Source organism: Nestor notabilis, unplaced genomic scaffold, assembly GCF_000696875.1.
Source record: "Nestor notabilis isolate BGI_N333 unplaced genomic scaffold, ASM69687v1 scaffold4488, whole genome shotgun sequence".
In the NCBI taxonomy this organism is placed as follows: Eukaryota; Metazoa; Chordata; class Aves; order Psittaciformes; family Psittacidae; genus Nestor; species Nestor notabilis.
Window position 1 is genome coordinate 1 of NW_009940453.1, and position 21,805 is coordinate 21,805.

Below are 21,805 nucleotides of genomic sequence, written 5' to 3' on the forward strand. Positions count from 1 at the left end.
GCGTTTGTATAGAGGCATCTGAGCCGAGCTCTAAATAAAGCCCACTCAATGGCTGGAGCAGCTGAAATCTCTCTGCATCGCTCCAAGCACTTATTATAGGTGCTGGCAACTGACCAGGAGTGTTGGGATGGATCGATGCCCCCCTCCCCCAACACACCTAGTTTAAAGCTTTCTTGACCAGCCTGGCAAGTTTCCCTGGATTAATTCTACTGTTGTCTGCCTTGAGTAACTGCCTTTGGTATTAAAGTACTGCAGAATAACCTGTTAGTCATCAGTGTTTCTCTTTGGAGCCATGTCCCAGGCCTTAGCAGAGCAGGTTTTGCATACTGCTTGGTGTGAAACGGAAATTCCCTTAAAAGAAGAAATTGGTATTACACAACAAAATCCATAATTCCAAGGCAGCTGTGAACAGAAAACTAGAACAATGGTTGCTACAGAAGTTACTTCAGTATCTCTTATCTCTGAATTACGTCTCCAACACACTCCTTGGAAACTTTAAACTTAACTGCTTTCAGTTTAATGAGCTCCTTTGAAAAGAAAAAGAAAAGTCTTTTGTTGCCAATGCGGTGAATGTGTTTGTACCAGTTAGAAGTAATAACTGAATCAAGATATATGTAGATAAAAAGCAATGTGAATGCATGTACGGGCATTACACACCTTAGAAAAGGCCAAATTCCCATCCTTAGTTTAGTTTCTTTCCTGGTGAGTAGATATATCGATTAATAGAGAAAGATACTAATCCACTTACAGGTGGCAGCATTGTGGCTTTAATTATTACAGAACTCTCGCTGTAACTGAGTTTTTCACTGAAGTAGAACTTGGGAAAATAGAGAAGCGTAAATGCTTCACTGACAGCAGATTAAAAATTGTTTTATTAGCTTTAATAAAGATCGGTATTGTCAAGGTTTTGAGTAAGTATAAATGTAAGGCTGCATTAAATGTGTTTTAAATTTCATTTCAGAAATGCCTGCAGTTTGAATCATATACAGTGGTGGAGGGACAGGAACAGAAATACTAAAAAGGATCAGTTAGATGAACTATGATCTATCTGGGACATGAGTGCACTAGAGAGTTTTAGGATAGGAGCAGATTCTGGGTGATGTTACTTGATGAAACTCTCATTCAGTTGTCCAAACTGTAAACCTTTACCTGCACATGCTGAGCATATAAAGCATGTGTTAAATTCTGTTGAGCTATTCTCTTCAAAGCCCATATTAATTTTTTCCTAGCATTTTAAGCGCAGAGTTTATATTTGGGTAAAAGGCATTTGTGAAAAAGTATTCTTCAAAATACATTGCAATGGTTGTAAAAGATTCCCTTCATGGTGGTTTCAGAAATTGTCTTTTTATCTTTAGATTCCAGCTGTTTCCTTTTAACTATTACTGAAATGGTAAAACATGGTGTGTTTGAGATATTTTGATCTTTTCAGGAATTATATTTACTTTTTTCTTTTTCTTCTCCAACCCTGTTTCTGTAGGAAGAATCTTAAATCGTTTCTCTAAAGATATTGGCCACCTGGATGACTTGCTTCCATTGACATTTTTGGACTTTGTGCAGGTAATTCTGTTGCTCCTGTCAGAGACTTCTGCACTGCATTCTGAATTTAGATTCCTGTATGCTTTGGTGAAGATCAGCTATTTGTCACAGATGTAGCTGAGTTGGAAGAAAGTACTTGTTTGTGAAAGAAAGGTGCGGTTGAAATTTAATGTGTCGGTAAAAAGCTAACATGAGTAATAACTGACAGGTAGGAGTGGCTATACACAGCTTGCTATTATGTCAGGATTTCAGTTCATAGTAGCTACATGCTTGGTAAATTGCTCCTGATTTGCCTTCAAGCAACCTGGCAGGCTTACTGCTGTTATAAGAAATATGTCCATAGTAAAGAAACAATCAACTCGCATGAAAAGATAGCACAGATTAACCTAATTAAATGTCTACTTCCACAAAGAATCAAATGCTTACCACACCATTTTGGATTAAAATAGGTGTGGCTATTTACAAAGAAAAGATTAGTAGTAATAGGGTGAATATAATAGCCTTAATAGGAACAAGTGAAATAAGTTGCAGCAGACAAGAAAGATGGACAAAGCACTCAGATTTTGGTGATGATGAAAGGATAGAGTATTACATGTGACATCAAGGTAATTTTTCTGTTGCAGCTGCTATTTAACCTCCTTGTAAAAAAAAAATGTGGAAGGATAAAGCTGAAAAAAGAATTTGAGCGTACTGTATGAAAATAACATGAATCACACACAATCATGGAGTCTAGAGAAAGCAGTGACTTAGATCCACTTAGTGGATCAGACCTGTCATGGTCAAGTCAGAAAGGTTTCTTAAGGTACTATTGCTAACTTCTCTTTGTCTCTTAGAGATAACTTATTCAGGATGTAAACCTTGTTTAAAAATAAACCAAAGACATTGTGGGTTAAGCAGTTTAGTCATGTTAATGCTGAACTCTTGAAAATAGGAAAGAAAAAAAAGATGTTCCATGGAGTGAGTTAAAAACACTTCTTAAGGTTTTTTCCTAGTTTAGTTAAGTTGTTAAAGTTAAGATGTGCATTTATTTTTCAAACCATTACAGTGCCGCGTATCATTTTTGGGGAAGAAAGGAAAGTGATGTGTTTTATCTGTCAGTTAAACTGACTGTGGTTTTTTATGAGTTAGGGAGTTGTTTGTTGTGAATATCAAGATTTTGAGTTCATGGGCTTTTAAGGCCCTGAAAGTACAATATAAACATCTTTCTATAATATACCACTTGTTTTCTACTGGTTGTACAGATTGAACATTTTCTTCAGTCTCTGTCTTATTAGACAGAATATTTTACTTTATTTTAGGTCTCTTGGGATAATACATATGTGCCTTTATTTTTCTGGCCAGAAGTGCAGGCTGTCCTGCAATCCTTATCCTCTTCTCTTAGCACAGGATTTACATCCACAAAGTCAAAACCATCTCTTTTGCATAGTGCTCCTTGGCTGTTAGACCAAGCAATGCAGAGGGGTTTGTCCCCTTTACGGCAGACTGCACTGTGTATGTTCACGCTACTCATGGCCAGAGCATCCTTCGGATGCTGTGGTTTTGAGATAAAATGATTAACCCTTTTCCTTAGTTCTGTGCATTTTCGGTAAAGTGAGAGTTGTGTTGCAGCCCACTTGCACGGTGTTTTCTTAGCAAGAAACTGAGTGGGTGTTCTGCATGCCCTGGCATGTGGTTTAAAGGCATGTGGGGTTGTCTGAGGATGCAGGATTTGCTGGGAAAATACTAGAGAAGTCTGCATAAGCAGAGGGAGACAAAATTGATGTGGTCTTGTCCATACTTCCTTTTGAGAGGAAACCCTGAAGCAAACTGTCTTGAGAATTACACTCTTTTCTTTTTCTGAGGGAACCAACTGGTTTGCTCCAAAAGCAAACTAAGGGAGGAGCTAACCTTTGTGCAAGGCACATACAGGTGACTGAATCATCTACTAGCAGATTGGAAAACTTAGTTATTTGACCAGTGTATAGATACTTTAGGCAGTATATGCTTACCAAAACTTAACTAGTTTGGGATGAAAGAACGAAGGCTGTTGCTCTCGATGTGACTGTTTTCTTCTTCCAGGCTCCTACTGTAATCTGCATTTTTGTAAACTTTTCCCCTCATGTTGATTAGTTTTTGCATTTCTTTTAAATTGGCTTTTGAATTATTTCTCAATTCCAAACTTTGAATTCTGAGTGAGAAGTTTTCCTTTTTAAAAAAATGAAGAAGATGTTACATGTCCAGTACACTGTTAAAAAGATACTATGCTTCAAAGCTTACCTGTTTGGCATCAGAAAAGAAAATTTAGGAACTTACTGTTGATTAATAATGCACTGCTATCCATAAGACAAAAGCACTTCCTTCTTGGCAGGTTTCCTCAAACTCACTGTTCTTGATCAACAGGCTTGTTGGTTAGTGGATGTCTTTTGAAATTCAATAGCAAAGATATATTTATTTCTGAAGAAGCATAGATTTTTACAAAGGATAACTGTTATCAATTATGATAGAGATCTTTTGTCACTTGTTTTGTTTGCAGGTGTCTTTTATAAGACTTCATAATCCCTTCAGGAAGAAATATTTTCTCCTTTCTAAAAACAGTATTAGCTAAATATAAAAGCTCTGATCCTAGCCATTGTTGCTGATTCTTTGAGAGACATTTCCCAACATTCATTGTTTAAATGGTTGTCAGGAGAAATCAAGTGAAACTTAATAAACAATGCAGTAACTGGTTCATCTTACTTTGTGTGTAGAAGCTTTTCTTGAGCGGATTTGCATTGAAGAAGTGGTCGTTTTTCTGAGTTACTGCTAAGATCATTGTGAAGCATTCCACCCTTTTACTATATTGGCAAGTGAGCGTATAATTTCTGCACAGATAAACACAGTGCAGTTGGACACCCAAAACCTACAAGATGAGCCCATTTAAATACCTACAAATAAATAAATAAAATCTTCTAGTTTTGAAATTTTGTAATTGCACTGAGTAGAGATTTTAAGGCAATGCTAAAAATTGATAATGTTCTTTTTAGAGTGCTTAATAAGATTTCTACACTGCACTGCAGTCATAATGAGCATGATGAGTCTAGACAGCTATACTGGATGAAAATTAATTCCTTGAACTAAGAGTTGAATTTTTTGCATCTTCCGTTGAGTCAATGAAGAAGAAACAGTTCTCTTCAAGACAGTAGATAGTTACTGTACACTTAATTGTTACAGCAAAAATAAAAGGTATGTGGAAAGCACAAAAATTCACGATAGACCTTGTGTATTCTGTAAACCTGTCTAGAGTTTGCAAAACTGTTGCTTTGCAATAACTCCTGAAGTAGCAACTCTCACTGCCTTTAAAGTTGAATGCCATCCTTGCTTTCTCGGCTCTTAAGTGCACCAAAATATAGCACACCTACTTTGAAGAGGCTGGGGGCAGGAGGGGCAGTCGTCACTAGAACAAGGCAGTCATTTTTTTCTTCTTAACTTATGAATTTCAACAGTATATGAGACATGTCATGTTAGTGCAGTTGACTGTCTTTTTTGTAGAAATTACTGCTATAGCCACAAGATTTATAAATACAAAATAAGTCTCTTTTATGAGAACACATTTGTGGCTATGTTCGACTACATGGCTGTTGAACAGAACTCTGTGGGTAGATGTGAAGTATAGAAACTGAAAAGAAACTGAAGCTGGGTTTTTCGACTGGGATTATCTTTGGTTGTACGCTTACAGTCCAGTTCAAAAGTCATTGAAATAAAAAATGCACTTTACAGTCTGCAGCCTAAGCCTGAGTCTTGTCTTCTGTAATGGAGTGTGCCTAGCTGTGAAGTTCTGTACCAGATCTCCTAAAAAATAAAACAAAAAGCAAGGCTATGTTCACTTACTTTGCTCAGTATGTTTGTAAATCAGGCAGTAATTAATGTTTGTGGGTTGATTCAGATAGTCAGAAAGCTGAATGAACTTGTTTGGTGAAGATGGTGTTTGCGTTTCTTTGTGAACTAACTATTTTTAGTTACTTGTCATAGTACTGTTAGCCTCAGTTCTGCATCTTGCTTGCTTTTTTCTGAGTTAAGGATTTTTGGCAGGTGTTTTCCAACTAAGTTACCATCTCCTCAGGGGAAGGGTCACTTGTGTGAAGGCCATCACAGTGCTTTAAAACTTTCTAAGAGGACTTAAAAATCTACTGCATGTAGATACGTGTGCTTTATTTGTGTATTTGTTAGTTTAATCAGAGGGCAGGCGTCAAAGAGCTACCCAAATAATTGCAGAAATGCTCTCTTTACTTGTTACAAACTTGATCATCCTATGAGTAAGTCCAAAGGGAGTTAAGGAAGTCAGGGGCCATTTAAGACAACTGGGATTTTGTTACTTAATTTCTTCTCTGAAAATACCAGCTGATTTACTCAGTGTTATAACCAACTGTTGTTCCTCCTCCTGCCTTAAGCTCTGTGGGAGTACAAGGTTCTGTTGATGTGGACTTCACTGGTAGGTGTGGGGCTTGTAGTTTAAAATATCCTGGTTAAAATGCATAGCAATGTCTAGCTCAAAGCAGCACTAATAAAACACACTATATAAATTTGGGAAAAGGTCAGCTGAAGAACAGAATAAAAGAATTTAACAGGGAAGTATCAGGAATTAAGAATCCAGTATCCTTAACAGTATTTTATGTACATTAGCCTGGATGTTCCTAAGTGGCCAGTATTTTGGATGCCCTATTTTTGAGAACTCATCAAAATGAGGCTTGTTTTTAGTCCCCGAATCACACTTTGACTTGAGATAGATCTGCAGAGGCTTAACATCTTTAAATAGTGGTCTTGGGTGATGCAGGATGAGTACTCAAACTGATAAAACTACATGTTGAAAATTATATGTGTAAACTGATTGAATATGTAGGACACTGAAATATATTTCAGACTTTCTTTTGGTTTTGTTAATTATTGTGATAAATTTTAAAGGGATGGTTTTCTCTTTAGTTTCTTGCCCTTTTAGTTCTTCAGTGATATTATTATTTGTTAACAGAGTTGATTTTCTGCTTTTGTTTTCAGTGAATTTGAGTAACTTAATGTGATGGCCCCTTCATTTTGATTTCTTACCCTATGCTGGATTGAGGGGGGAAAAAATCATGATCTGTTTTGTTTCTGGAGAACACTGTGAACATGTGAACTATCTTGAAAAAGGGCAATGATTTATTGAGGAAAACTGAATTGCAAAACCTTTTTCCTCCCCAAAATCAACAGCTTGACTGAGCTTAAATAACTGACTTTTCATATCCTTTCATCACACACAAAGACCTAATCCTGAGACTACTTGAGCCACCAATGTAGGCTGCGGCTGAGACCACCACTGAATGTGCCATTCCCTTCTCACTACACACAAAACACATTGACTGCAGCTTTATGAAGTGAAAATGCTGAAGAAAAGGAAAATGTGAAGGAGGTGTCCACAGTCGTTTCTTTTTTTAAAAAAAAAAAAAAAAAAAGAAAGGAAAAAAATAAAGCTGCTGCATCTGGATATTAGGAACAAAAAGTGCCTCAGACTGGAATAATAGCTTGGGTCACTTGCTTTCGTATGTGCACAAGAGTGGAACTGCCGTCCCTTGTTTCAGTACCACTGACCCCTGCATTTTATTGTGTGAAGATGTCAGGGAAAGTGTGTAGAAGGAATTCCAGGATCTTTTAGTTTAACAATGACGTTGTTATTTTGTGATTTCTGTGAGAGGTAGGGTTCCGGGGGGTTTGTTGTGTTGTTTTTTCCTCTTTGTATGTATGCATGCATGTGTGAGTTTTAAGAGAGATTTTTATTCATTTAATAATAGCTCGTTCTGTGTGTTTGCATGGGTGCATCTAAAACACGATCATAAATATACTGTCAGAAAATAACAGCTGTGAGATCTGTGTGGGATCTGTGTTAAATGTCAGCATATTCTCTTTAGCCTGGTACATAGAACAGACCTGTATCTTGGAGACACCTTCTGGTTTCCCTTCTGCTGAATCCTGGTAGTTTTGTTTGATGGTTAGATCACAAGATTCTGCAGCTGTGCTGAGGTTTAAATAATTAAAAAAAGAAAAGAAAAGAAAAGAAAAACGATTAAGAAAACCCCTAACAGTTGCCTGGTGGCATTTGACTAATGAAATCTCATGGAAATTTCTGTAGAACTGATGTTCTAACTGCACATTCCCAAGATGCATGCTACAGTGCAATTCACTAGTGCATAATGAGAGACCAGTTAAAACGTAAAGAAAAATAATGTGGTATATATTTTTCATTGGTTACTTGTGAACTCTAATTTCAAAAAAGGTTAAAATTCTGATAAGAACTAATTTTTAGCATAGTCATTTGATGTTCTGTAGGTGCTTTCAGCTTCACAGTTTTCTTTGACATAAAAAGGGGTTATACATGTTGTTGTTAAAAACAAATGAACGCATTAAAAACTGTCCATCCTGCTGTCCTGATTGTCATCATCATCCTTCTCCCCCTTCCCTCTCTTTCCCCTCTCCCCCAAAAAAAGGGGGTGTGGGAGTTTGAGGAGGAAGAGGAGGCTTGGTTTGCGCTTGTGTCTCCCAAAACAGTGTGCAGGAGCTGTGAGTTTAGCAGAGACACTTGTCTAAATCATGCAGTTCTTTATTGACCTTTCATTCTGCTGTCTCTGAATGCCTTGACTGTTAAATCCCAGTAGCCAATTAGTCTTGTTGATGGTGACCAGCAGTGGAGATAATCTATGCCAAAGCTATTGCTGGTCTTTATGCTGTACCTGTCATCAATTCCTTTGAATGGAAGGATCAGTGTCTTGCATCATATGGACTGCGTATTTACTCAGATTGATGGTATGTGCATGGGATAAAACATGTAGTCTAGAATCGCTGCAGATACTTGGATTCCTGTTTATACACAGACCTTCATTTTCTAGGGAAGGCTAAAGGTCTGTTCTCACTATAGCAAGTCATATGTAATCAAGCTCAATCCTTTCCCTCAGCCCATTTTTACCCCTATTTATATTTGTGTGTAGAATTTTTATAAGAACAGGTATATATGTCATTCTCCACATGTTAGCGTCAAGGCAATAAATTTCATCGCAGTAACAAAAATGTGTGGAAACACGATGTGACTCTCTTAGGTTTTGTATTTTCTTAGTATTAATAAGATTTTAAGATGTAAGCCCTTATCTAACATGGGAAAGCAGATGAAGTAATACTGGAAAATAAAATAATCATTTTATTACCTTTTGTCATCTTGCTTCCTTATGTTTCCTTTACCATTTTTCTGCTTTTCTTGTTTTTCTTGACTGTTTTCCTTTTAGTTTTCATACTTCTCCATTTATATAGTAAATGTAGGTAATACTTTTGTTACTGGACTATTCCTTCTATTTTCTCAATGACGTGGAATACTGGTGTTTTGAATATAGTACTTGGGGGAAAATAAAGCTAGCCTAGTGTAATAAAAATAAAGCTAAACCTAGTGGAATTCTATCTTCTCTATTTCTTTTTCTAGAGCACATGAGCATTGTAAGGTGCAATCTTCCTTGTCATTTCTCTAACGTTTTAAGCAGCTTGTGGCTTAGTGGTAGGAAGACAAAAATGTAGTTGTTCTTGCAGTAGCTTGGTATGTTGGATTGAAGCCTGTAAATACAAAATTTCAGTCAGGTTTCAGTAGTCTCTTCTCCAAATTGACTTCTCTGTTTTCTTTTATCAGATTACTCTCAAGACATTTTCAGCTACTAGAAAGCAGGATAGTTGTGTGGAGGTCCAGTGATGTACCCCCATTCTGTGTGGTTTGAAAATTTCCTCCCTTTTGGTTAAGGTGGAGACGTTCCAGAGAGAGACTCCATTTGTCTGGGGCTCTTTGTACCTGTTGAAAGATATTTTCTTGTTGCCTTTCTTATTCTGAAAGAGGGCGAAGAAATACTCTGATGTCAGTGAACTTATGTTCTGCAGTTTTCTCCTTTTCTTTTTGGTCCATGTCTCTATATTATATCACTTCTGCTTTTGGTGCCAAAGTGGGAATTTCCTTTACTATTATCATTATTATTAGGTATTTATCTGACTTTTTAGGCATTATTGCAGCCTTTCTCATCTGTAGCTCAAACTGGTGATTATTTTTAAGACTTCTGAAGATCATTAACATTTCTAACACTTCACAGTAGCTAGAAATCTTTTAATTCTGCTGTCAGTCATAAGAGTGTAACAATCCTGTTCCAAATGGTGATAAGTACAAATCTAGATTGCCTTAAACTGCTGATATATTATAGATAGGGCAATGTGCACTTACAAATTAGGATTTCACTGTTCGGCAAAAGGACTTTTGGAGATTTCACTTTTGATTTAAGAAGGAAGGAAAAACTTGGAAGTCATGTGAATTACTAAGCCATATAGCTGGGGTGTGTGTGTATGTGTTAAATCATTATGCATATTTATGCCCAAAACAAACATGTGGAACAAGGAATTATTGTTAGGAAAATAAAAAAGACTGCATCTCATAGGAACGTGCTGCCAGGAATATGTGTGCATTTCATGCAGAACATAAGAACTTTTTTCTTGCTGAAGCCGATACCATGGCTGTCTGGTGAACTCTGCAGCTCATTTGAAAACTCCAGATGAGGCACTGGAACAGGCTGCCCAAGGAAGTTGTGAATGCCCCATCTCTGGCAGTGTTCAAGGCCAGGTTGGATGGGGCTTTGAGCAGCCTGGTCTAGTGGAAGGTGTCCCTGCCCATGGCAGGGGGGTTGGAACTACATAATCTTTAAGGTCATCTCCAACCCAAACCATTCTGTGATTCTGTGACTTTGTTCTTCAGAAGTCAGTGGCTGCAGTATGGGCAATTCTGTACAGCAAAAGATGAGAGTTCAGCTGGAAACTGAATGTGACATGTCTTTGGGAAGCTTATACCTGCATTACAGGATGGTTTTGTATCATTTTAAAAAAAGTTACTCACTTCGATTGCATTCTTGAGATAGTAAAGATTTGTGTGTTAAGAAAGGAAGGGTCTTTCACAGGCTCAATAATAGCTGTTCCTGCACTGTGGAAGAACAGGATGCTGAGTGATTGCATTTTCTTCCACAATTATTTCCCTAAATCTTTTTCTCTTTCTGCTTTTCTTAATTGGGTTTTGAAATCAGTCTACTGTTTAAATAAGCAGAGCTCTATTACTATGAAAGTAACTCGTATGCTAAAATAATGGGTTTAGATTTTCCCTTCTAAATGTGCTCGCTTTTGTACCTGATTCAGTTGTCTGTCCTCCTCTTAAACATAACATAATACTGGGAAAATATCATAATACTGAGAAAAATGATTTTTCATTTTTCTCACTGGTAGAAAGTCTGGATTTTGGGGTCAGACCTGGTATCAGTTGCTTACTTTGGTAAGTGTGTCTTTGTTGATGGTTCATGTAAAGAAACTTGTGAAAAGTCTTCCTGATGGTACATGGAGCAAATTTGTAACAAATTACCAATGAGTGTGCACTTGCCATGGTAAATAATGTTTGTTCTCCACCAGGGAAGTTTCTTTCGACTTCTGGAGGTGCCACTGGGTTCAGTACCTGGAGAGAATGTCTGAACAGGGTGAAACCTGACGGTGGTGGTGAGAGGCTGGTGCTGATTAGTTAAAATACAACTGCTGAAAGCATCAGGCCACTGTTAAGCTTTCAGGAGCCCAGTGGTCACCGAGCAAGAATGTATTACTGAAGAATTATGAGCCAAGAGTTTATTTTGACTAGGAAAGTAATATTTTATAGCCCTGTCAGAGTGGCAAACCTCTGGGGAGGTTAGGAAAAAACCCCAGAGACAGGCTAAAAAGCATTTTTTGCATATGTGCTTGAAAGAGTATGAACAGAAAAGAACAGAAAGTAGTTTTAATTTTCGGGATAGCTGGTGCTATTCCTTTATTTTTCATAGTTTTTATTTAACTGGGGCAGAAGGGCTGCTGTGGAACTTACAGAAATATGAGCAGTACTTCATTCCACCTAAAAATAAATGTATGAATAGTGTATTTTAAATAGCAAGAACAAACACTAAAATGCTTAAAAGCTTGTAATGGCTGTAAGACTGAAGAGCTGCCTTACTGAAGAGCTGATAGAGTTTTTTAACAGAAAAGCCCACAGTTCAAATGTAGAACAAAGCTTTTTTTTTTTAAGACCCAGAATTGACTTCTGGCAAAACAATTAGACTTGGCTGAGCAGAAAAGGTCATGCAGTTGAAAATGAGGTATTCTTGAGGAGGATACAGGGCTGCTGTGGCGTTATGGCCATGGAGAACTAGAGGCCTGGGGAAGGTACATATGGCTCAAAGACAGAGTTTGCAAAGCTGTGATATATGGGGCATCAGAATCTGTGGTAAGCAAATTTTTGCCAAACATTTGGAAAAACTGGGAAAAAATGTGCACAGCATGAATCAAAAGGTTAAGATAGCATCATTAGCTATGGGGAATCCCTCACAGGAACAGTATTTTAGCAAATAAGTGAATAGACTAGACCATAAGAACACTAAATAATGCCATGCAGGGAATTAGTCTAGGCCAGTGGTCTTTCTTCAGCAGTAGCAACAGGAGGTGTTTGGGGAGAGCATGAGCACCTGGCTGCTTTCTGTGGTCTGTTACCTGTTTAGTACTTCAGCCTTCAGTTTTGTACTGAAGGAGGGTGTCAAAAGACCTATCCCTTTCCTGTCCTTTTACTACCCATTTTTAGCGTCATTATTTGTCAGCTTGTAAATTCTACCTCCTGCAATTTAATAGCCTGAAACCAGTGAGATATTTGTTGATTTTTATTTTGTTCTATGGCTATGTGCCCCCCTTCTACTGAGGGGGGCTGGAAATGAAACAAGAATTACCAGTGAGAGAAAAACTGCTTTTTGAAGGATTGTAAGTGGGATAAGACTGAGGGCAATGTTGGTGAATTGGCATCTGCTGATAAAGTGCTAAGCATATGAGCAAAGAACAGAGAAGAAAATAAACCATTTGTAGTAGTATTAAAGAGAAAAGTACCCATCGTTGAATCAAATGTTTTGATTTCATCAGGGTCTGTGCTCAGTGGGATGTCTTGGCCTTATGTAGCTGGGGAAAAGACTTCTAAGAGGTAGGAGTGGAGCAGAAATTGCCAAGCCATTCTTTATTTTCCTTTAAAACTAACAGTTATTTGGCAGCAGGGATTGATAGAAGAGATAAAAAAATGCATTGCTCTGGGAATCTTAAAACAAGTGGAACAGCCAGTGAAGTGGCCACACTTGGCAGTGGTGGGGGGTATTGGAGTATCAAACCTGCTAAATTACTATAACGGAAAGGGATGCTTTCTGCTACCTGAGAAGAAGTAATTTCTGGGAGGGTTCGGTGGTGCCAGTCACTTTCCTGTACTGTTTCAGGCAGGTTATAGAAAGCAAAGCATATGTGTGTGCCTGTTCTACACTCTCTGATTAATGCTGTTTCCTCAAGCTACCATGTAAAATGGTGCTTAGCATCTGAGATGTTCCACAGGAAGATAGAACATCTTTGTCATGGTGCAAAAAGCGCTGTATTTTATGTGAATAGTTTGCATGTATGTGCCTTTTTTCCTTTGGGAAAAGAACAGTCTAAGAATATAGCTATAAGAATATAGGGACTGCAGACATTTACAAGAGATGACAACAAACTTAGCACTGCTGAACAACAAAATGTATTAACTTTTTACATAATTTATATAGGGAGATCAGAACAAAGGTATAACTAACTTCCTAGAACTTTAAGAAGAGGAACTCTCACTTTTATATAGTCTGCATGGCAAAGTTGGGCCTTGCTGCCCAAATCACTGAGAACACTTTTGTGCAGAAATGACGCGTGGGCACAAGGTGCACCAGAAGAAAAGCATTTGAGAAAATCAAATTAAAGGTCCTCCTCAAGTTTTTACTGCTCATACATAGAAAAATACATTGTCCACAGACATCCATGAGACAGTTGGCACTGTCCTTTTTTGTGTGGCAGTATAGCTTTCAATGTACAGTGGGTATATGCACAGGAGCTGCAAGTAGAGATGCATAAGTAGAGGCCATAACTTTGGTTCTGTTAAAAGCTTGGTTTTTCATAGAAAATCTGTGGCCAAACGGCCATGGCAACTAATTTCTTACATGACTGAAGATAATTCATTATAAAAAGGAAGATAACATCTATATGAGACAGAGTTTTAAAGAACAAGTATTTTGAGTGTCTGGCAGAATCGTGAAGTCCTGGGCTTGATTTCTAAAGCATCAATATCTGGAAGTCTCAGACAACATGTGGGCTGTGAGTTTTGAGAACTGCTATAAGCTAGTTAAGCTTTTTGGCCCAGGGTGCCCAGGAGGCCTATTTCTAGCCTGTGTTGTAGACTTAAGAGATTATTGATGATAGGGTGCTGTTTAAATACAACAGAATAGTGGCAGTGCCAATGTATTAAAGAAAACACCCTTTTTATTATAAGGTCACTTGTTAAAGAACAATTGGACACAGTTTGCCACGAACTCAAACAAGTATTAAGGCTTCTCACGTAATGGCAGAACGCATGCCAAGTCAATGAATGAGCATGTTGGTGGCACTGAAAACATTTGCCCTGAGGAACTAAGTATATGCTTGTTCGCTTGGAAAAACAATGATCCAGAAAGACTATCTTAAAGAGACAAGATGAAATAGAAAGTACTGGCATTGTGATTGTGAATTTCAAACACATTTCTGTGATATATCTGAGAGATGCATTCAGGCCATTTGCAGTGACATACGGATTTAGTTAGGTAACCTCTTGTCGACTAATTGCGAATAGCAGGATGCAGAGAAGGAGAGGGTGTCTCACAGAAGATAAGACAAGCTTGCTGGTTTTGAAGCTTTTAGAGCTGGCAGTATTTAGTTCTTCCTTTTTTTCTTTCACTCAGTTTATCTGAAATTACAGTTTTCATTTCTTTCTCAGCTGTGTCTTTTTTTCCTCTTTCAGTGCATTGGTTGCCTTGTCTTTGTACTCCCAATTTTCTTGTGGATTCACATTTTCCTAAAGCTGAGTTAACACTGACTGAGAGCTGCCATTCCTGTCAAAGACTGCTGTCACTGGCTGCTTCAGAAAAGGACAACATCCGAGATGTCTTTTAAATACTGCAGTTAGGTGCAACATATTTTCTCTAGTACTCCTAAGTCTTCATTGCTTTTTCTCTCAAGGCAAATTTGTTCCTGACAGTTTGAGGCAAGCAATAGTATAAACAGCCATATGTCCTTTTTTTAAACCAGTTCCAAAAGAAAACCCATAAATTTCATTAAAAAGGTAGTTTAAAGACAAGACTGCATGCCTCAACTCAGCCACTTTAAGTGAGTAAAATGACGTAGAGCTGTTCATGTCCGAGGATTGCGGTACATAAGTAAGTGGTTTCTATTTGGATGTTTGCTGGTTTTTTTGTAATCAAGGGCAAAACCAGAAAGTAAGTCCAGTGTGGTTCAGTATGCTGCTCTGGATGCAGCTGGCCTGACTGAAAGGTTTATCACTCTGATCTGCTCATTGCAGAGAAGCTCCTCCCCAGGGAAGCTTGTCCTCTGGTGTGCGAGTGTAACCAGCAGTTTCTGCAGTTGGGCTTTAATAGAGCTGCAGGATTGTCAGTCCAAACACTCCAGTTTGCAGAAGCATGTTAGAAAATACAGGAAAGTGTTCAAGGACAGACAGAATGTCAGAACTGGATTAGGGATTGATTGGGCATGCAGTTATTTGGCGCAGCCAACGAAGAAATAGTTTTAGTCAGGGGGAGGGGAGGAGGAGAAAGGGTGATGCCAAGCAAGTATGAACAGAGTGGGGTTTTGTAGTTTCTTCACCTGGCTGTGCTTCAGACAGCACAGCCTGACTGAGAGTGCCCTAAGTTAATGCAGTTAAGGTTGCAAACTTGAAATCCAGGATATGCACTGTTGCTATTACTAAATCCATATGGCTCCATGGCAGTGTCCATGGGCTAATGTAATACTTCGGAATGCATATTGGGGTCCAAGGAGTAGGAGGTAGGGGTCGGCAGGATTGGTGTATTTGACTTCTGATTAAATATTGGGAAAACCGGTCATGGAACACTGCAGTTCTTGGGTGGGATTTGACTGCAGATTCAGTCATCAAAATTCAGATATCTCCTTGTTGGGCTTTAGATCCTTACTTTGCTGTAGTCAGAGGACATCTGCTCAATACAGTTAGTGGACTCTAGAGAAATATTCAGCCATAGGGTCACCAGGTATCCACTTAAAGTTTAGATGAATCACTTTCTAAACTAAACTAACAGGAGTTTAACTATGTAGATCACATGCAGACTCCCATATTCAGGTTTCTGAGTCTCAAATCCCATCCCTTGGGCTCCACTTGTTCATTAGAGATCCTACCAGGTCACTGGCTGCAAGTCCAGAATGGTGTGGTTCCTATGGTAGTAGATCATATGTCATAGCTGTCAAACCCATGCGGATGACAAAGCACACCAGGAACTTACACAGACACATAACTGTGTCGTACTCTTTATGTGTGTATTTTGTAAGAGATGCTGAAATACACTGTAAGGTCCCTTTAAAAAACAGACAAAAAAACCCACAAAACTTCTTTTTTAGTTATGGAAGAAGATGGAAGACCTCAAGGATCTGACACCATGGAGCTCATTAGGAAAAAGACAGAGATCTGTTTCCTGGGTACTTTCATGAGGACATAAAGGACTCTCAAGTACCTACTGGAGCAAAGTGTCGGAAGACCTGAGGGATTCCAAATGGGGTTGTACATGAAGGCCGGGTGCCTTTTTCAAAGACTTATTTAAGCCAAACTTGAAGAATTGAGCTCAGGGTATAACTGATACGGAGAGGCGGTGATCTAAGGGATGGAAAGGTAGACATTCTTAGGAGACATCTTGAACTCTAAATCTTGCTTTTGCGTTTTTCTGCTGTCAACTTTATCATTCTGCTGTCAACTATTTATTACAGTTTCTGCAAACAAAGGGAAGGGCTTATAGCTTGTGAAACATGTAAGATTGTCATAAATGTATAGCTTACAGCTTTAAATTTCCATGTTTTTCTAGGTCTTTGGTTTTTTCTTTGTTTTTTTTTTGGTGTTTTTTTGTTTGGTTTGGTTTTTTTTTCCCCCCTTGCTGTTTCTTTAACTCACGTTAAATGGTTTTCAATTGTGTGGTTGTGGTACAGGAATACCCTGTTCTTCCTAGATCAAGACCTGTTTGAGATAGAAACTCCAGGATATCACTAAGTGCTTATAAGAATGAGGAATATGTAGGTCATCAGAAGATAAAGGGAAAACATGTGTTTCACAACTGAATGTGCTGATCAGAGCATTCACTTCTCCAGAGGGTTATAGGAGGGTATGCTTGCTCCAGTAAGACAGGAGATTCCTTGAGGAAAACTAAGCCACTGTGAATAGAGTGACTGACCAAAGCATGAGGGAAATCTCTTGGCATTTTTTCCAGCAAGAGGATGACTCCAACAGAAACAGCACGTGCTTTTTTGTACTCTAGGGTATGTGCAGTCTGTGAGTGGGAGATGATAGTTTCTCCAGAGAAACAAAACTAAATTTGAAGGTGGACAATCTGGCTCCATCGGGAAGCAAATCAGGTTTCTCCATCCAGGTCTTTTCAGTTTCGGTAGTATGTGCATCTGTTGTCTTTTGTGTAAGGTGGCCTTGCTTCCAATATTGTGCAGATAGCTATCAAATGTAATTAATTAGCTCCTTTTATAAAAAAACTTTGGCTATTATTTTCTGCACAGTCATTACAGAAGACTTGTAGATGTGGAAATTAAGAAATACAGTAAAAGGTGCTGGCTTTGTAGGCCATATTTCTTTTATGTAGGAAATTTTTGCCTGCTTAGCCTTTGGATGCAATTTTTAATTGTAAGCTGATTTTGCTAGACAAGGTCTAGATAGCCAGTCCTGAGCATTTCTTGCTGTGCAAACTGAATACCTAGCTCACTGCTTGTCTCTAGAGAGAAGAGCAGTCAGACTACTCGTGTTATCATTATCAGCCTGCTGATTACCTCAGGTCCTCCAGCTTGCACACAGGGAATCTGCGGGCAGCCAGGGCAGTCTCCAGCTGAAGAGGTTAGCTGTCTCTTGTGAAACTCAGGAGCTAGAACCTTTGCCTTACCTCATGCAGTAACTACATGATTACAGTCTGCAAATGGTTGTGTCTGGCTTTCAGACTACTTCATTAAGAGTTAATTTGTATGCACGTTTGGTTTTCCAAAGAAACAACACACATGACTGATCCACCCTATCATAAATTTTTATAATGATAAGGTGGTGCAGGCTCATCTAAAATTCCTTCCAAAGGCGGTGTCAGATTTTTACTTTAGTCATCCTAACCATCTTTTTCTTCCCTGTATTTTCACCGTAGCAAGGCTTTGTTTACATGAGCTGGATCCTGATAGTTCTACTCCCACTCCCACCCCCACCAGCTCTTTGCAACATATTGTAGATTATCATCACTAAAAGTTCAGTTTGGCTTCTTTATTTTTGATTAAGAAGCATTTATTCTCCTTGGAAGTCTTTTCCTTACAGCAGCTTTCCTCAACGCTTCACTTCAGGTTTGTGGCTGATGGTATGAGGAGTCAGAAGTACTTCAGAAAGAACTTTTTGTGGCTGTCTAGGGTGTAATGGAGGGAGAAGGGGAAGGCAGCAGGTATATAAATCCGATTGGGGAGTAAGCTGTCAGAAGGAAGGAACAGACTTTGATTGCCATTTGCCAAAGAGGATAGAGGGGAGGGAGCCTTTAGAAATTACCTAGTGTGTGGATGGCTGACAGGCTTGGCAGAGACAATGAGCAGTTAGGGAAAGTAGTGATCTAGACAGGAGAAAATTTGGAGGAGGTCAGGAATCGTTATTTCCTTTCTCCTCATCCCACAATAAAAATTAAACACGTTTACAGGGTTTTAAGGAATGTGGGAGAAGTACAAGGTAGAGAAGGGCTGATGGCAGTGCTGGTGAGGAGTCAGGGTGCTTTGTTTTGCTTTGTGCTGACATAAGCATGTGCATAATTGATCCAAGTGAAATACTGTGCACTCTTGCTGCTACTTTACCTCCTCATTATGAAATCTAGGTAAAATGTTCACAATCTACTGCATGTATCTAGAAGGTCAGACAACATGATGCCGTCATCAGCTTAACCCAGATGAGCAGTGTAGTGGTAATGCAGCTTCCTTAAGAGCTCCTATCCCATACCTTCTCTATAACTGCTTTCCATAATAGATTTATGAGACTCTATAATGTGCTTTTGGGATCTATGAGATGCAAGGCTTTACACTGATAAATCCTCTGTCATGAGCTAAGATCTTGCCTAGAGCTGAAGACTGAATTGTGCCAACTCATGCAGTCTTAATGTGTAAGGTGTGTGTGGGTTTGCTGTTTGGTCAGGTGAAATTAGGGTAAAGTCAAAGAAGCCTCAAGAAACAAAAAAGGAAACAGATGTAGGGGAAAAAAAAAAAAACACGCGGCGGGGGGGGGTGGGGTGGGGTGGCTACCAGAAGCGCAACAGGAAATGCAGTGTTTCATAGGCGCTTCCATTGAAAGTGTTTGGAAGTTCCGGTAGCTCTCTGGTATCTGACCTTAGCTGACATATAGCTTAACTTTTCCAACTCGATGCACAGAGAAAGGGATGGAAGCCTTTTTGCTATAAGACATGCATTCTCAGGACCCGGTGGCCACTAATGAACTTTTGGGATTCAGACGTCAGGCGACCACAAAATTCAGCTGGAATCTGCTTGTACATCGTATGGGATGATGAAGGTGGTGGCTTCTTTACAGTCCATAAAATTAAGACCCTTCAGAAAATATTATCATTTCTAAGGAATCTGTTAATGAAAATCGTTGAAGATCTTAGTGTTGAGCTAAAATTTCAGTTGTCTGGTTTTTATGTGGGGCAGGGTTTTTTGTGTATGGTCGGTTTTTCCCCTCCTCTCTTTTTTAAGGAGCAGAAGGGCGCACCCTGATTTCGGTGTGCCATACACATATACATACACAGCTGGTGTTCTGAAAGAAATTTGTGTGCAGATGATGCTTTTCATAGTATTCAAACTGGAAGAAGGATGTGAAGTGGTCTATGGGGAATGGGAGATTTAATTCAGGAAGCGGGGCCAGGATCTGCTGTCCTAAGCCACAGAGATTCATTCCACATTGTATCTAGTTTTCTAAGAGTAAATTCAGGTTTACTCCAGCCTGAATCTCATACTCTGAAGGAAGTCTGGCAAAACTAGCCTCTTGTGACACTTCTTGCAGTGTTTAACATTCTCTTCTTATTTGTAACTTTTCCCAATGCAGGCATTTGGGATGAAAAAGCTCACTTTCTCTGATGCTGGGTTTTCTTTCTAAATGGGACGTAGCTGTTTGTAGGAAAAAGTTATAAGTCTGTGTTGAAAGCTCTTCCAGTTGCCAAGTCTTTCAACTGGAAGTCAGTCTTTCAACAGTTTATTTTTACCTGGAGTGAAAAGCATATCCCTGATTAACCAGATAGCTTGGGTCCATTAAAGATTAGTTGCCCATTGGTCATCTATTACTTTGTTACAGCAGTCACAGGATAGTCAACAAAGTCACACACTAATGTTCAGTCAACCAGTTTTGTAAAGACATTTCTTAAAGAATAATGTAGAAGAAAACCATAAACTGCACAATTAGTCAAATTTGGTATTACTGTAAACTCTTCAAGTTGCTTAAAAATAGATGTCGCTTATATGTTATATAATGCATCCGCTCTTAAATTTGGTAGTTATGTTTAAATGTTTCAATAGTGTTAAATACTTTTATACTTGTCTAAATTAAGTTCTTCTGGCAAGAGTTTTTTATTTTGTTTCTATTGTGCTGCAGACTCTCCTACAGATTTTTGGTGTGGTGGCTGTGGCTGTGGCAGTGATTCCTTGGATACTCATCCCCTTAATTCCACTATTTATTCTTTTCATTTTTCTTCGACGATATTTCTTAGACACTTCAAGAGATATTAAACGTCTAGAATCCACAAGTATGTAGTTTGGCGGGACATAATGTTAGCTTGAAGCCTGCTTATTATTATGTGAAATGCTAGTATTTTATAGACAATCCATCAAAGTTTTTTTTTTTCTTTTGCTATGCAAATAACTGCCTTACTGCTTTGGTTCTCAACTAGTGAATTACATGCTTAGCTCCTGTTTTGCATAGTGATAAACCTTGGGTATGTCAGTTTTACTATCTGTAAGTAAAGCTAGTTCAGAACATGCTAAGTTTGGGACCTTGCATGCACGTACTAATGGTGTTTCTGACCTAATCTGACTCTTGTGCGTGACTGTAGCTTGGCTATGATATGGAATATTAAGCATTATGGATAACAAACATGGGTGCCTCATATCATTAATAAAGCTCAAAGAATTTCTTCAGTGACAGCTATTGTTAAAAACGTAAGACATTTTTGTATAAATTAATCTGCCTGGCTGTCTGACTGATTCTAATTGAGTAAGAGGACTTTGGTTAAAGATACTGCATATTTATTCTAAGAGGATGCAGTACAGTAACTTGTGTGGTTAACTATAAAGTAGTAGGATTAAAGATTAGTGTGGTACAAAAAGAATTAAATGTTGTCCTTCAGCTATTGCTACGTTATTCTCATTTCCCTTTGTAGCTAGAAGTCCAGTGTTCTCCCACTTGTCGTCATCCCTCCAGGGACTTTGGACTATTCGGGCTTTGAAAGCAGAGGAAAGATTTCAAAAATTATTTGATGCACACCAAGACCTCCACTCAGGTTTGTGATTAATTGACATGAAAAATCAAATACTTTGCTCTGTAGGAGGGAAATATCTTATGCCCTCAGCGACATGTATATAATGTGCATTAAACTCAGTAGGAGCTGTGCATTTGTCTCTTTAGGGTAAAATTTCTCTATTAGAACAAAAACGTTCCTATCTGTCTAGATTTTGAGAGTTTACTTTGGGCTGTAATATGATTTCAGATAGCCACACATATGTTTTAACAATGTCTAAGATAAACATTTTAAAGTATGCCTGATAAGAATATTTAAAGAATAATTTTTGACATTTTCTTGGATTCCATCTTTAAAAAGGAAGGGGGGGGAGGAACAAGCTCTATTGTGAAGCATTTAACATTAAGTAGTGTGCTAGGAGTAGGCAGAGATGATTAGTATAAATCATCTTGGAAAAGTTTCATAAATCTCACTTCTTTTTTACTTTGAGCAGCTTTCAGGGCTCAGATCTAATATACGGTATTAACATGACCAGAAGGTGTAAAATATTAGTATTCTGCAAGCATAATTAGTACAATCCAGGTTTGCATTGTGATTCTTCCCTTCTGTCAATCAAATGTTGTCTATTACAGTGTTTTTCAAGATGCAGCAGAATACAAGTT

General features: G+C 38.4%; 1 protein-coding gene across 1 annotated transcript in view; it reads left to right on the forward strand.

Moving 5' to 3' along the window:
- The first annotated feature begins 1,477 nt into the window (after positions 1 to 1,477).
- The window catches only part of LOC104410238 (multidrug resistance-associated protein 4-like), a 64,121-nt gene continuing 43,793 nt past the window's right edge, over positions 1,478 to 21,805 (forward strand). The window contains exons 1-3 of the mRNA XM_010020348.1: positions 1,478 to 1,557; positions 20,282 to 20,432; positions 21,066 to 21,185. The gene's annotated coding sequence lies outside the window, so the exon portion shown is untranslated. The remainder of the gene's footprint in view (positions 1,558 to 20,281; positions 20,433 to 21,065; positions 21,186 to 21,805) is intronic.